Here is a 13,764-nt window from a genome sequence, read left to right as displayed (position 1 = left end):
GAGGGGAGATTTGAGGTGAGGTGAGAATGGAGAAAGAACATGCAGGATTCTGTGGCCAAGTGGAAAAGTCTGAAATGGTAGGATTGCTGTGAAAATCTTCGATTCGCCATTGTTAACTTAGGAAAAATAATCCACTTGGTTTCCTTGCGAGTTTGTTACCTAATTCTAAAAGCTTCATTTTCTGTAAAATAGGATATATCACACAGTGTTACTTAAAATATTGAACACGACTCAAAAAAGCTGTTCAATGAGTACTCGTAATGACACACATGAGAACAGTGAGCTTTACTGCGTGCCTGTTATGGGGCAGGTGCCCTTTCTAGCCATTTGCGCTTATTTCCTAATCAAATTCCGCCGTCAACTCTTAGGGCACCTTCTACGACTGCCTCCACTTTACAGACGAGGAAAGTGAGGGCGGATGAGTAAATGCCGTGACAATGTCCTGGGGCCGTCGAGGGGCCGCTGGCGGGGGACGGGCGGGCCCGAGCGAGCGGCTGCGCGGCGGGGAGGTCGCATCAGGAGGGGGCGGGGACCCCACCAAACTCGAACCGACCCCGGAACTTGGGGGGCTAAGACCCTGCGTCGGCACAAGGCAGGTCTGCTGCGCCGTCGGGGCCACCCCCGCCTGAGCCAAGGCCCCCGGCCCGGGGCTCGCGCCCTGGTGGGGACGGGGCTCCTCCGGGCCGGCTCGGACATGCCACCAGCTTCCTCCGCAGACCCAGGCAAGCCGCGCGTCGGGGGCTTCCCGTCAGCCCCGGGGCTGGGTCTGCTCGAGTCTGGAGGCGTCGGCTGCTGTCCCGTCGCGCTCGGGGTCAGGCGCGGGCCCAGGAGGACCCGCGGGCTCCACCAGCGGGACGGGCGCCCGGCCGCGCCCCTGCTCGCAGCCTTCGCAGGCAGTCGTGCGGGTGGAAAGGCTGTAGAGAGAATGACACGGTGGAGAGTTGGCAGCTCTAAAACAGAGCTCCTCAGGCGGTAGCGTGGCCGAGCGGTCTAAGGCGCTGGATTAAGGCTCCAGTCTCTTCGGGGGCGTGGGTTCGAATCCCACCGCTGCCAACACTTTTGTAAACTTCCTATCATGCCCGAGAATCACATACTTTGAAAACTCACGTAGCCAAAAACTGCGAAAATGTCAGCACTGTCCCCTCTCACCGCGACGCGATCAATGCAGCTCCGCCTGGCAACCATACTGGGTTCTGGGGTTACTTTGAAAAGATGTTTTGCATAATCAGCACATAGGAACCCATTGTTTCCCCACCTTGCCTTTTTCAATCCACGTATGTTGCGGTAATGTCCATAGAGCTTCTTTCCTCCTTGTTTTGTCTCCACAGTATTCCATTGTATGGATAAATCTTAATTTATTTCACCATCCATTTTAGCGATATAAAAGATTTTGCAATAAATTAACCGGCATTTTCTAAGTCTGTAGCTATTAGAGAACTTTCTAAAAGTGCAATTGCTAAGTCAAATCATATGTGTGACGGTAATTTGGGTGACTCTTGTTTTAGTCGCCTGCCCTGAATGTTACTAATTGACCTGTCCAGGGCTCCCAGGGAGGGCCCAGGGTACCACGTCCAGCACAGAACACTATACTAACGTAATAATGGCAATTATCACCCACTTAGATCCTAGTAAGACCCTATATTGCAGAAAGTTCTTTGCATATATTAAGACATGTAATATTTTCAACAATGTATACCTAAAGTCAAATTATTATCCCCATTTCAGAGAAACAAACTGAAGCTGTGACCAGTTAACCTAGGATCACGTAGATTATAAGTGGAGGAAACTTGTGTAGGCTGAAAAATGACCCAAAAGATATCCAAGTCCGAATTCCTGGAACCTGTGACTATTATCCATGAATAGAATCACACACACACACACACACACACACAAAAGGAGGGGAAGGTCTTTGTAGATTTGATTACATTATGGATCTCAAGATAGGGAAATTATCCCAAATGCAATCACAAGTGGCCTTATAAGAGGGGCAGAGAGAGTTACACACAGAAGAGGAGCCAGCAGTGTGACCACCAGCAGCTGGAAGAGACGGAATGGATTCTCTCTGAGGGCCTCTGCAGGGAGTGCACCTCTGCCCACACTTTGATTTTCAGTCCAGCGATTCTGATTTCCCACTTCTAGTCTCCAGAACTGTGAGCACATAAAATGCCTGTTTTTAAGCAACCAACTTTCAGGTCTTTTGTTACAGTAGCCACAGTACACTAATACAATGTGTTTAAATGTTATTCAGCAACACTACCACAAATAATTTTGTTTTTTGTTTGCCAGTCTGATAGGCAAAAAATATTACTTCACTATAGTTTTGTATAATTTTTGCATTCTCTCATTGAGAGTAAGATTGATGATCTCTTCATATTTTCAGTCATTTGATTTTCCTTTTCTGTGAACTCAGTGTTCTTTTCATTTGGACAATTTTCTCATGAGGTGGGGTTGTCCTTTCCATGTAGAAGCTACTGAACCAAAATGGAAGTTAACTCTTTACAATGTGAATACTTGCAAGAGACTCTGCTTGGCACCGTGTACTGGTCCAAACTTTGCAGCAGAGACTTACCCAAACTTTAGTGGACCGACACCTGACCCCATCCTGAGCTCTTACCTCAGAGGGCAGTGCTGTTAAACCACAGGATGTGCTGTTCTCAGAAAGGCTGTACAACCACCAACTCACCCTCTTCCAGAAGCCCACTGCGAGGCCCCTCAGACCTCCGCCAGACCCTCTCAGTAATAAAACTGCTCTTAAAAAATCATCTACAATCCCGCTTAATCAGAGGTAATTGCTGTTAGAATTCTGGTGGGTCATATAAAGTACTTTTTCCTGTGAATGGGAATAAATGTAAATAAATACATGTATAGAATTTACACATATTTATATTACTTAATGAGTCATTATATATTCACACACACATACAAACACAGGGAAAATAACAAGTGTTGGCAAAGATCTTCCTACACTGTTCATGGGAATGTAAAATGCAGCCACTGTGGTGGTACCTCAGAAAATTAAACATAGAATTACCACATGACCCAGCAATTCTCCTAGGTATATGGCCACAAGAAGTGAAAGTAGGGATCCAGATAGATATTTGTATACCAATGTTCACAGCAGCATTCCTCACAATAGCCAAAATGTGGAAGAAACCCAAGTGCCCATCAACAGGTGAATGGACAAAATGTGGTATATGCATAAGATGGAACATTTTTCAGTTGTAAAAAGAAGTGAAGTGCTGATACATATTACAACGTAGATGAACCTTGAAGATGACATGTTGAGTGAAAAAGCCAGACCCAAAAGGGCAAGTGATTTTTAAAATATGAAGTACTTAGAATAACAAATCCAGAGAGACAGAAAGCAGAATAGTGGTTACCAGGGATGGCAAGTAGGGAATGGGGAGTTGTTACTAAATAAGTGTAAGTTTTGGTTTGCACTGATGAAAATAGTCTGCAAATAGATAGTGGCACAAGTTATACAACATTGTCAGTGTTCTTTTTTTTTTTTTAAGATTTAAAAAAAAAATTTCTCTCCCCTTTCCCCCCTCCCCCGGTTGTTTTCTCTCTGTGTCCATTCGCTGCATGTTCTTCTGTGACCGCTTCTATCCTTATCAGCGGCACAGGAATCTCTGTCTCGTTTTGTTGCATCATCTTGTTGTGTCAGCTCTCCATGTGTGCAGTGCCATTCTTGGGCAGGCTGCATTTTCTTTGGCACTGGGCAGCTTTCCTTACAGGGCACAGTCCTTGCATGTGGGGCTCCCCTACACGGGGGACACCCTGCGTGGCAGGGCACTCCTTGTGCACATCAGCACTGCACATGGGCCAGCTCCACACGGGTCAAGGAGGCCTGGGGTTTGAACCGCGGACCTCCCATGTGGTAGGGGATGCCCTATCCACTGGGCCAAGTCTGCTTCCCTCAACGTTCTTAATGTCAAAGAATTGTTCACTTAAAAATGGTTATGAATGTTTTACCATAATTAAAAATAAAAATGATCAGGGAGTAGACATTGCTCAGTGGTTAAGTGCTGGCTTCCCACATATGAGGTCCTGAGTTCAATCCCTGGCCTAGGTGCCTCAAAAAAGTACAAAACACAGAAGTTGAAGGAGTTGCTACTAGAACTACCCGTGTTGGTTCTAGCCTTTTGTGGACCCCAGAAAATCCTGTTCTTAAAGTGAACCCATTCCTGTGCCTGTAAACCCTTTTGATTAAATCATTTACTTTAAGATCCTTTGATCAGATTTCGAGATCCATGGTGGGTCTTATTCTCTTACTGGAGTCCTTTATAAACAGAGGAGTAAAACCCACAAGCACACAGGAAAAGGGTCAGACAGAAGGAAGCCTCCAGAAGATGATAAACCTGGCAGAGAGAAAAGCCACAGAAGAGTCAGCTCCAAGCTGAAGAGACAAGGCTCAGAGAGGGGAGAGAGCAGCTGAATGACATTGTGCCCTGACATGTGCTTAATTGCCCACAGCTGTAGCATGGTGAGAATGCATCGCTGATGATGCCTTGATTTGGACACTTTTCACAGCCTCAGAACTGTAAGCTTTTAGTCAAATAAATCCCATTGTAAAAGCCAACCTATTTCTGGTATGTTGCTTAGGCAGCATTTAGCTAACTAAAACACTGCCTTACAAGGAATTCTTGAGAGTTCTTCAGACTTAAATGAAAGGACATCAGGCAGTGATTTAAAACACTTTATAAAGAAATAAAGACCTGCAGTAAAGGTAACCATTTGGATAATTATAAATGCCAGTATTATTGTGTTTTTTGTTATGTAACATACCAAACATACAACTTCTTACTTTCTCCAGGTGCTAAAATGCAAATGCATAAAAAGTAACGATAAATCTATGTTTTTGGACATACAATGTACAAAGATGTAACTATTAACAAGCACAAAAATTGGTGGGGAGACAGAAGGGTATAGGAAAAGTATGTGCATGATAGATAAGTTAACATCAAACCAAATATAATTGTTTATATGTAGGATGTTACATTTTAACCCCATGATAATTACAAGGAAAATAGATGAAAAATATATCCAGATAGAAATGAGAAGGCACTCTGTATGGTACATCACACAAAAAGCAAATAAATGTGAACGTAGGCACTAATGAAAGAATTGAGAGATAAAAAAGGTATAAGATTTACAAAGCCTAAATAACAAAATGGTAAAAAGAAAATCCTGTATTATCAGTAGTGACTTTAAATGTAAATGGATTAAATTCTCCAGTCAAAAGACAGAGATGGGCAGAATGCATTAAAAAGCATGAATCAACTATATGCTGTCTGCTAGAGCATGTAGTTGTATCACCTTAAAGTCAGAGATACAAGTAGATTGAGGGTGGAGGGATGGAAAAAAAATACACCACACAAGTAGTAATTAGAGTAGAGCTGGTGTGGTTATAATATCAGATAAACTAGATTTTAAGTAAAAAAAAACAGTTATGAAACAAATATATAATGCTAATATAGGGTGTTAATAATTGGGTGGGTTGGGCAAAAATACATCAAATGTAAGATAGTTATAATATTTTGATGATATTCTTTCATAGTTTGTAACAAATATTTCACAACAATGCAAGGTGTTGGTGGTGGGGAGATGTATGGGAGCCTTGTATGATGACATGCATATTTATTTTGTAAATTCACAAATTTTACTATACATGTATTGTTTATGTGTGTTCATATATGAATGATATATTTCAATAAATTTTTATTAAAAAACAGTTATGAAGGACAAAGATGGTCATTATATACTGATAAAGGGGACAATTCAACAGGAAGATAAAACAATTATAAATATATATGCACCTAACATCTGAACCAAAAAATATATGAAGCAAATACTGACAGATTTGAAGGGAGAAATTGGTGATTCTACATTACTTGCAGTAAGGAATAGAACATCTAGTTAGAAGAGCAATAAGGAAATACAGGACTTGAATGATACAGTAAACCAACTAGACCTAACAGACATATATAGACCACTGTACCCAATGAAAACAAAATACACATTCTTCTTGAGTGCACATGGGTCATTCTCCAGGATAGACCATATATTGGGTCACAAAACAAGTCTCAAAAATTCAAAAATATTGAAATCATACAATATATATTATTCAACTACAACAGAATGAAGTTAGAAATCACTAACTGAAGGAGAAAGGGAAATTCACAAATATGTGGAAATTAAACAACAAACTCTTAAAAAAAACAATGGCCTAAAGAGAAAATTAGAAGTGAAATTAGGAAATATCTTGAGGCAAATGAAAATGAAAATACAACATACTAAATCTTATGGGATGTTGCGAAGGCAGTGCTGAGAGGGAAATTTATAGCTCTAAATACTTATATTAAAAAAAGAAGAGGGAAACAGACTTTGGCCCAGTGGTTAGGGCGTCCGTCTACCATATGGGAGGTCCGCGGTTCAAACCCCGGGCCTCCTTGACCCATGTGGAGCTGGCCATGCGCAGTGCTGATGCGGGCAATGAGTGCCTTGCCACGCAAGGGTGTCCCCCGCGTGGGGGAGCCCCACGCGCAAGGAGTGCGCCCGTGAGGAAAGCCGCCCAGCGTGAAAAGAAAGAGCAGCCTGCCCAGGAATGGCACCACCCACACTTCCCCTGCCGCTGACGACAACAGAAGCGGACAAAGAAACAAGACGCAGCAAACAGACACCAAGAACAGACAACCAGGGGAGGGGGGGGGGGGAATTAAATAAATAAATAAATCTTTAAAAAAAAAAAAAGAAGAAAGACTTCAAATCAGAGACAAATCAAATTGGTGAAAGTTTGAAGCTTTTCTAAATTGGTACCAAGAGTGTAGGATGCTGCTGCTATGCAAATGCCAAAAATGTTGGAACAGTTCTGTAAGTGATTCTGGAGGAATTATGAGATGGTTGATAGAAAAGGCCTAGATTGCTTTGAAAAGATTGTTACTAGGAATATGGACCCTAAAGTTATTCTGATGAGGCCTTAGACAGAAACCATGACTGGAAGGAAGGTGGTCCTTCTTTTTTTTTTTTTTTTTTTTGTCTCTTTTTTTATTTTAAAGAGAATCCATTCAGTCTTTCAACATTAAATATGAATTTAACTGTGTATTTTTCATAGATACCTTTTATCAAATTGAGGAAGTTCACTTCTATGCTTTGTTGAATGTTTTTATCATGAAAGGGTGGTGGAATTTTCATACACTTCTTTGAATCCATTGAGATTCTCATGTGGTATTTTTATTAACATGGTTTATCTTATTGATTTTCACATGCTGAAAAATTTCATTCTTGACATAAGTACCACTTGATAATGGTGTATAATCCTTTTTATCCTTTTTTTAAAAATTATTTATTATTATTATTTTTTAATTACATTATGAAAAATATGAGGTCCCATTCAACCCCACCGCCCCCACCCCCCACTCCCCCCACAGCAACACTCTCTCCCATCATCATGACACATCCATTGCACCTGGTAAGTTCATCTCTGTGCATCACTGCACCCCATAGTCAATGGTCCATATCATAGCCCAGACTCTCACGTTCCATCCAGTGGGCCCTGGGGGGATCTATAATGTCCCGTAATTGTCCGTGAAGCACTATCCAGGACAACTCCACGTCCCGAAAACGCCTCCACATCTCATCTCTTCCTCCCGTTCCCCACACCCAGCAGCCCCCATGGCTACCGTTCCCACACCCATTCCACATTTTCTCTGTGGACATTGGATTGGTTGTGTCCATTGCACACCTATGTCAAGTGAGGGCTTAGATTCCACATGGGTACTGGATGCACTCTTCCCGCTTCCAGTTGTAGACACTCTAGGCTCCATGTTGTGGTGGTTGACCTTCTTCAACTCCATGTTAGCTGAGTGGAGTAAGTCAAATAAATCAAAGTGTAGGAGCTGAAGTCTGTTGAGGCTCTGGGCCTGGGTGTCATATTATCAGTCCAGAGATTCAAATCCCCTACATATATCTTAAACCCAGCACCAACTACAATTCCAATAAAGTAGCATGCAAGTCTTGTGAAAAGAGATCCCCTCTGAGTCCACTTCCATCACGCAGAAACACCAGCTCCAAAGAAGGGCTATCTGTCATGGCAGTGAACCCCTTCTGCCATGACCATAGAACCATAGGGGTCTCTTTATCCCTCAAAAGAACCAATACCTGGGGTTGTATCTACCTTATCTGTCTCTTAGACTCTGTTCACTTGTACATAGGGGTATTCCTTCTGACAACCTCCAGACTCTTTTTTAGAGACTCACAGCCTTATAATCTCATTTCTCCTTTCCATTTCCCCCTTACATTAGGTCAAACAGCTTCCCGAAGTCATGTTATTATATGTAAGGGTGGTCCTTCTTTTAAAGATGCAGAGAACTTGGCAAAATTGACTCCTAATGATAGATGGAAGGCAGAATTTGAGAGTGATAAGCTTGGACATTTAGCTGAGGAGGTTTCTAGCACAATATGAAATATGGCCTTGCTGCTTCTTGCAGCTTATATCAATAAGATGGAGGAAAGGGATAAGCTGAGAACTGAACTCCTGAGCACAAAGAAACCAGAAATTGATGGCTTAGAAATTCCAAGTCTCTGGAAAATGAGTTTCTGGAGAATAATGCACCATGTGAGGAATTAACTGAACATGGAACTAGGCAGCCATTTCCTTATAAGTCAGGATTGGAAATGCAGTTAACCAGGAAAGTTTTGTGGAAAGTCCTATTGTCTGATGGTTGGGACCTCTGTGAAATGCATGTGAAACCAACAAGTTTTTTGCAAGATCTGTATGAATGAAACCACTGTCAACCTGGACTGAAAGGGACAGAAAAGGAAAAGATTGAAGGGAAAATGACTTCAGAGTAAGACTGTGGAAACTGAGGTCTGGACTTAAAATATCTTGGGCCAAGAGAAGGGCCCTGGCCATGGGTGTGGAAGGGTGAGTTTGCCCCAACATTTGAAGAGGGTGAGCCTTCTGCCCATTGTTCAGGGAGAGTTTTTCCAGTCCAGGCTTTTAGAAATGGTGGAACACTGTGAAAGTTTGAATTTTTTATGAATCCCAGAAAAGATTATGCTCTTGAATTAATCCATTCCTGTGGCTGTGGAGCCCTTTGATTACCTTAAATTCAGTTAAGGAAGATTTGATTAGATCATTTTAGGGCTTTTGATTGGACTATGTCAGTGAGGTATGACCCAGGTAGGTCTCTGCCTTCTTGCTTTATTTTATATAAAATTAGATCACACACAGAGAAAGAAGAAACAGAGAAGGGGAGCTCTGCCATTTTGACCCTGCCATGAGAGAGAGGTTCACCTACAGCTGCAGAAAGACAGAGAAGCTCTGAGAGGCTCAAGGAGATGAGGCCCAGGGAGAGATGCCTGATTGCCCATAGTTGTTCAGGGAGAAAGTAAAGAAAGACCAGCAGACCCACCATCTTGCCTTGTCAAATGGCAGGACTCCAAGGTCAGCTAGCAGTTGATCTTTGGTGAGCCAGTGTATTAGGGGTGCTGATGTAAAGTACTAGAAATCTGCTGGCTTTTATAAAGGGTATTTATTTGAGGTAAAAGCTTACAATCACAAGGCCCTAAAAACTCTACCTCAAGGTACGATAAGAGGTACTTTCTCACCAAAGTCAGCTGCCACGTGTGGAAGCAAGATGGCAGGTGATCTCTGCCTGGTCTCTTCTTCCTTCTTCCTCTTAAGGCTCTGATACCAGCTTCTTCCAATCTCAGCTGTAGGCTGGCATAGGGCTTGTTTCTTTCCAGGCCTTATCAGCTACTCATATACTCTGTTCTCTTCGGCTGCAAACTCTCAAGTGAATAGCTCATCTCTCTTCCTGGGGCTTTAGATGTTTGAGGCTTCTCCTGTCACATGGCAGGACTGAAACAACCAAGTTCCCTCCTCTTCCCTGTCTATGGAGCTCTCTCTCTTCCTGTGTGTCTTCTTGAGTGAGTGTTTATGTAGCTCACAAAGGGGGTAGGGACTCAACCCTTAGTTACACTCTACTGACTTGGTCCAATCAAAACCCTAACCTTCACATAATTTTATCAAAGACATCTCAGCTGAATCTAACACAATCAAAGGGTACCATGCCCAGAGAAATAGATTAGTTTACAAAAATAATCTCTTTTTGGGGTTCATAAATAATTTCAAACTGTCTCAGCCAGTATCTCTGATGATGTCTGGATTTGGACATTTTTGTAGCCTTGGAACTGTAAGCTTATACCTCAAATAAATTCCCTTTATAAAAGCCAGCTGGGGGAGCAGATGTAGCTCAGTGGTTGAGTGCCTGCCTCCTACAAACGAGGTCTGGGTTCAATTCCTAGTACCCTCCCCCCCCCAAAAAAAATCTCCTATTTCTGGTATTTTTGCACTGGCAGTCTTTGGCAAACTAATACAAACACATTACCCATGGGTTGGTGAGAGGCCACCACCCCACTGTTCTGAGGGTGTTGAGCACGTGCCCAGAGACTGTGAAGATTATGGCTGTCACCCCAGTGTTCTATGAGAGCGAGGACTAGAGTTCAGCCGCCACCCAGATGCTTGATGAGGGTGCAGCCGAGAAGATGGCTGCTGGCAAGCCCTTGGAGGGGGTGCTCTTCTACGAAGCCCTGAAGAGAAGAAACTATCACTCTATAGATGACTCTCAGACTGTGAAATATAATGGAGTATGCCCTGCAGGTTTTAGAAATTGTTTAGGACCCATGACCCCTGTTTTCCTTCCAATTTTTCCCTGTGGCAATGGAAACATTTATTCTATGAATGTCCCTCCATTATATACTGGAAGCAGATAATTTGTTTTGTAAATTCAAAGGTCAAAAACCAGAGGGGGGAAGCAAACTTGGCCAAGTTGTTAGGGCGTCCATCTACCACATGGGAGGTCTGCGGTTCAAACCCTGGACCTCCTTGACCCGTTTGGAGCTGGCCCATGTGCAGTGCTGATGCGTGCAAGGAGTGCTTTGCCACGCAGGGGTGTCCCCTCGTAGGGGAGCCCCACGTGCAAGGAGTGTGCCCTGTAAGGAGAGCTGCCCAGCACAAAAGAAAGTTCAGCCTGCCCAGGAATGGTGCCGCACACCCGGAGAGCTGACACAGCAAGATGACGCAACAAAAAGAGACACAGATTCCCATGCTGCTGATAAGGAGAGAAGCAGTCACAGAAGAACACACAGTGAATGGACACAGAAAGCAGACAACTAGGGTAGGAAGGGGGGAGAAATAAAAAAAAAACCGAGAGGGGAATTTGTCTCCAAGACAGACTGCATGTTTTTTTTTTTAAAGATTTATTTAATTTATTTATTCCACAACACCCCCCCTTGTGGTTTTGCAGTCACCATCTGTTCTCTGTGTCCTTTTGCTGTGTGCTCTCTGTTTCTGCTCATCTTCTCTTTAGGAGGTGCCACGAAATGAATCTGGAACCTCCCATATGGAAGAGAGGCACTCAATTACTTGAGGCACCTCAGCTTCCTGGTTTGTTGTGTCTCTCATTGTCTTTCCTCTTTGTGTCTTTTTGTTGCATCAGCTTGCCACACCTGCCCATCACACCAGCTTACCTTCTCCAGGAAGCCCTGGGAACCGAAACCAGGTCCTCCCATGTGGTAGACGGAAGCCCAATTGCTTGAGCCACATCTGCTTCCCATGCCTGTATGTCTATAACTGACTTTAATGAGATTTTGTACTTAGCATTGTTACTGAAATGATTTAAGGCTTTTTGAAATATTGTGATGTAAAAATGTACTTTACATATGGAAAGAACATGTCTTTTGGGGATGTAGAGGGTGGAGTATGACAGTGAAGATTTTGTGAATCCTAGAAAAAATCATGTTCTTAGAGCTAATCCATTCCTGTGAGTGTGGGACCCTTTGAATTGATTGGATTCAGTTGGGGGCCCTTTGATTGGAGCACTTTAGTAAGGCATGGCTCAGGGTGGGACTCAGCTCTCTTGCTGGAAAGGAGCTTTTAAAAATGGGAAAAACAGGAGGAGACACACAGAGGAGGGCTGCCATTTTAACCCTGCCATGTGAGAGAGGACTCCAGGAGTGTGTACAGTTGCAGAAACACAAAGAAACCCTGAGAGCTGACACAGAGGCCAGAGGCTGCAATCAGTGGAGCAGCCAAAGCTGAAGCAATGAAGCTGAAAGAGACAGGACTGGAAGAAAGGGGAGAGATGAGCTGGCTGCCATTATGCTCTGCCATATGTTTGATTGCCCACAGCTGAGCTTTGAGAGAAAGCATCTTTAGTTGATGCCACTATGTACCTGATCATATTCAGATGCAATTCGATGAGACAGTATCTCTGATGATGCCTTGACTTGGATATTTTCACAGCCACAGAACTGTAGGATTTTATCCTAAATTTCCTATTATAAAAGTAAAACCATTTCTGGTATATTGCATTGACAGCCTTTAGCAAACTAAAACAGAGACCTAACCTCAAAACTGGAAGAACTAGAAAAAAAAGAGCAAACTAAACCCGAACTGAGCAGAAGTAAGGAAATAACAAAGATTAGAGTGGAGATAAATGAAATGGAAAACAAAACAAAAACAACAGAAAGAATCAACAAAAACAAAATTAATTCTTTGAAAAGATCAATAAAATTGACAAACCTTTAGCTAGAGTGACAAAGAAAAAAGAGAGGATACAAATAAAGAAAATAAGAAATGAAAATGGGGACATTACTGCTGATCCGGATGGAAAAAAAAGGACTATAAGAGGATACCACTGATAATATGACACCCAAGCCCAGAGCCTCAACAGACTTCAGCTCCTACACTTTGATTTATTGGACTTACCCCACTCAGCTAACATGGAGTTGAAGAAGGTCAACCACCACACTATGGAGCCTAGAGTGTCTACAACTGAAAGCAGGAGGAGTGCATCCAGTATCCATATGGAATCTAAGCCCCCACTTGACATAGATGTGCAATGGACACAACCAATCCAATGTCCACAGAGAAAATGTGGAATGGGTGTGGGAAGGGAAGCCATGGTGGCTGCTGGGTTTGGGGAATGGGAGGAAGAGATGAGATGTGGAGGCGTTTTCGGGACGTGGAGTTGTCCTGGGTGGTGCTTCACGGACAATTACGGGACATTGTAGATCCCCCCAGGGCCCACTGGATGGAACGTGGGAGAGTGTGGGCTATGATGTGGACCATTGACTATGGGATGCAGTGATGCTCAGAGATGTACTTACCAGGTGCAATGGATGTGTCATGATGATGGGAGAGAGTGTTGCTGTGGGGGGAGTGGGGTGTTGGGGCGGTGGGGTTGAGTGGGACCTCATATTTTTTTAATGTAATTTTTAAAAATAAATAAATAATTTTAAAAAATGAGGATACCATGTACAATTGTATGCTAACAAATCAGATAATGTAGATGAAATGGAAAATTCTTAGAAACTAACACACCAACTACCTACATAAACTCATAAGTAATAGAAGATCTCAACAAACCAATTACTAGTAAAGATACTGAATCAGTAATAGAAAAACCTCCCAACAAAGTAAAAGCCCAGGACCACATGGCTTCACAGGGGAATTCTACCAAACATTCCAAGAATACTTACCTTCAATTCTGCTCAAACTCTTCCAAAAAAGTGAAGAGGAGGGGACACTTGCTAACTCATTCTACAAGGCCAACATCACCTTCATACCAAAGCCGGATAATGATACCACAAGCAAAAAAATGAAACAAAACAAAACAAAACAAAACAAAACAAAACAAAAAAGCCCTACAGAACAATATCTCTTATGAATATATTAATAGATGCAAAATACTCAAG

At 42.7% G+C, this 13,764-nt stretch overlaps 1 non-coding gene across 1 annotated transcript; it reads left to right on the top strand.

Moving 5' to 3' along the window:
* Window positions 1-971: 971 nt before the first annotated feature.
* Window positions 972-1,053, top strand: TRNAL-AAG (transfer RNA leucine (anticodon AAG)). The gene has a single exon. It is a non-coding gene; the product is annotated as a tRNA-Leu (tRNA).
* Window positions 1,054-13,764: the final 12,711 nt, after the last annotated feature.

The sequence above is a fragment of the Dasypus novemcinctus genome, chromosome 22 (genome assembly GCF_030445035.2).
Source record: "Dasypus novemcinctus isolate mDasNov1 chromosome 22, mDasNov1.1.hap2, whole genome shotgun sequence".
NCBI lineage: Eukaryota > Metazoa > Chordata > Mammalia > Cingulata > Dasypodidae > Dasypus > Dasypus novemcinctus.
Note: the sequence above shows the minus strand (reverse complement) of the source record. Positions and strands in the feature narration are given on the sequence as shown.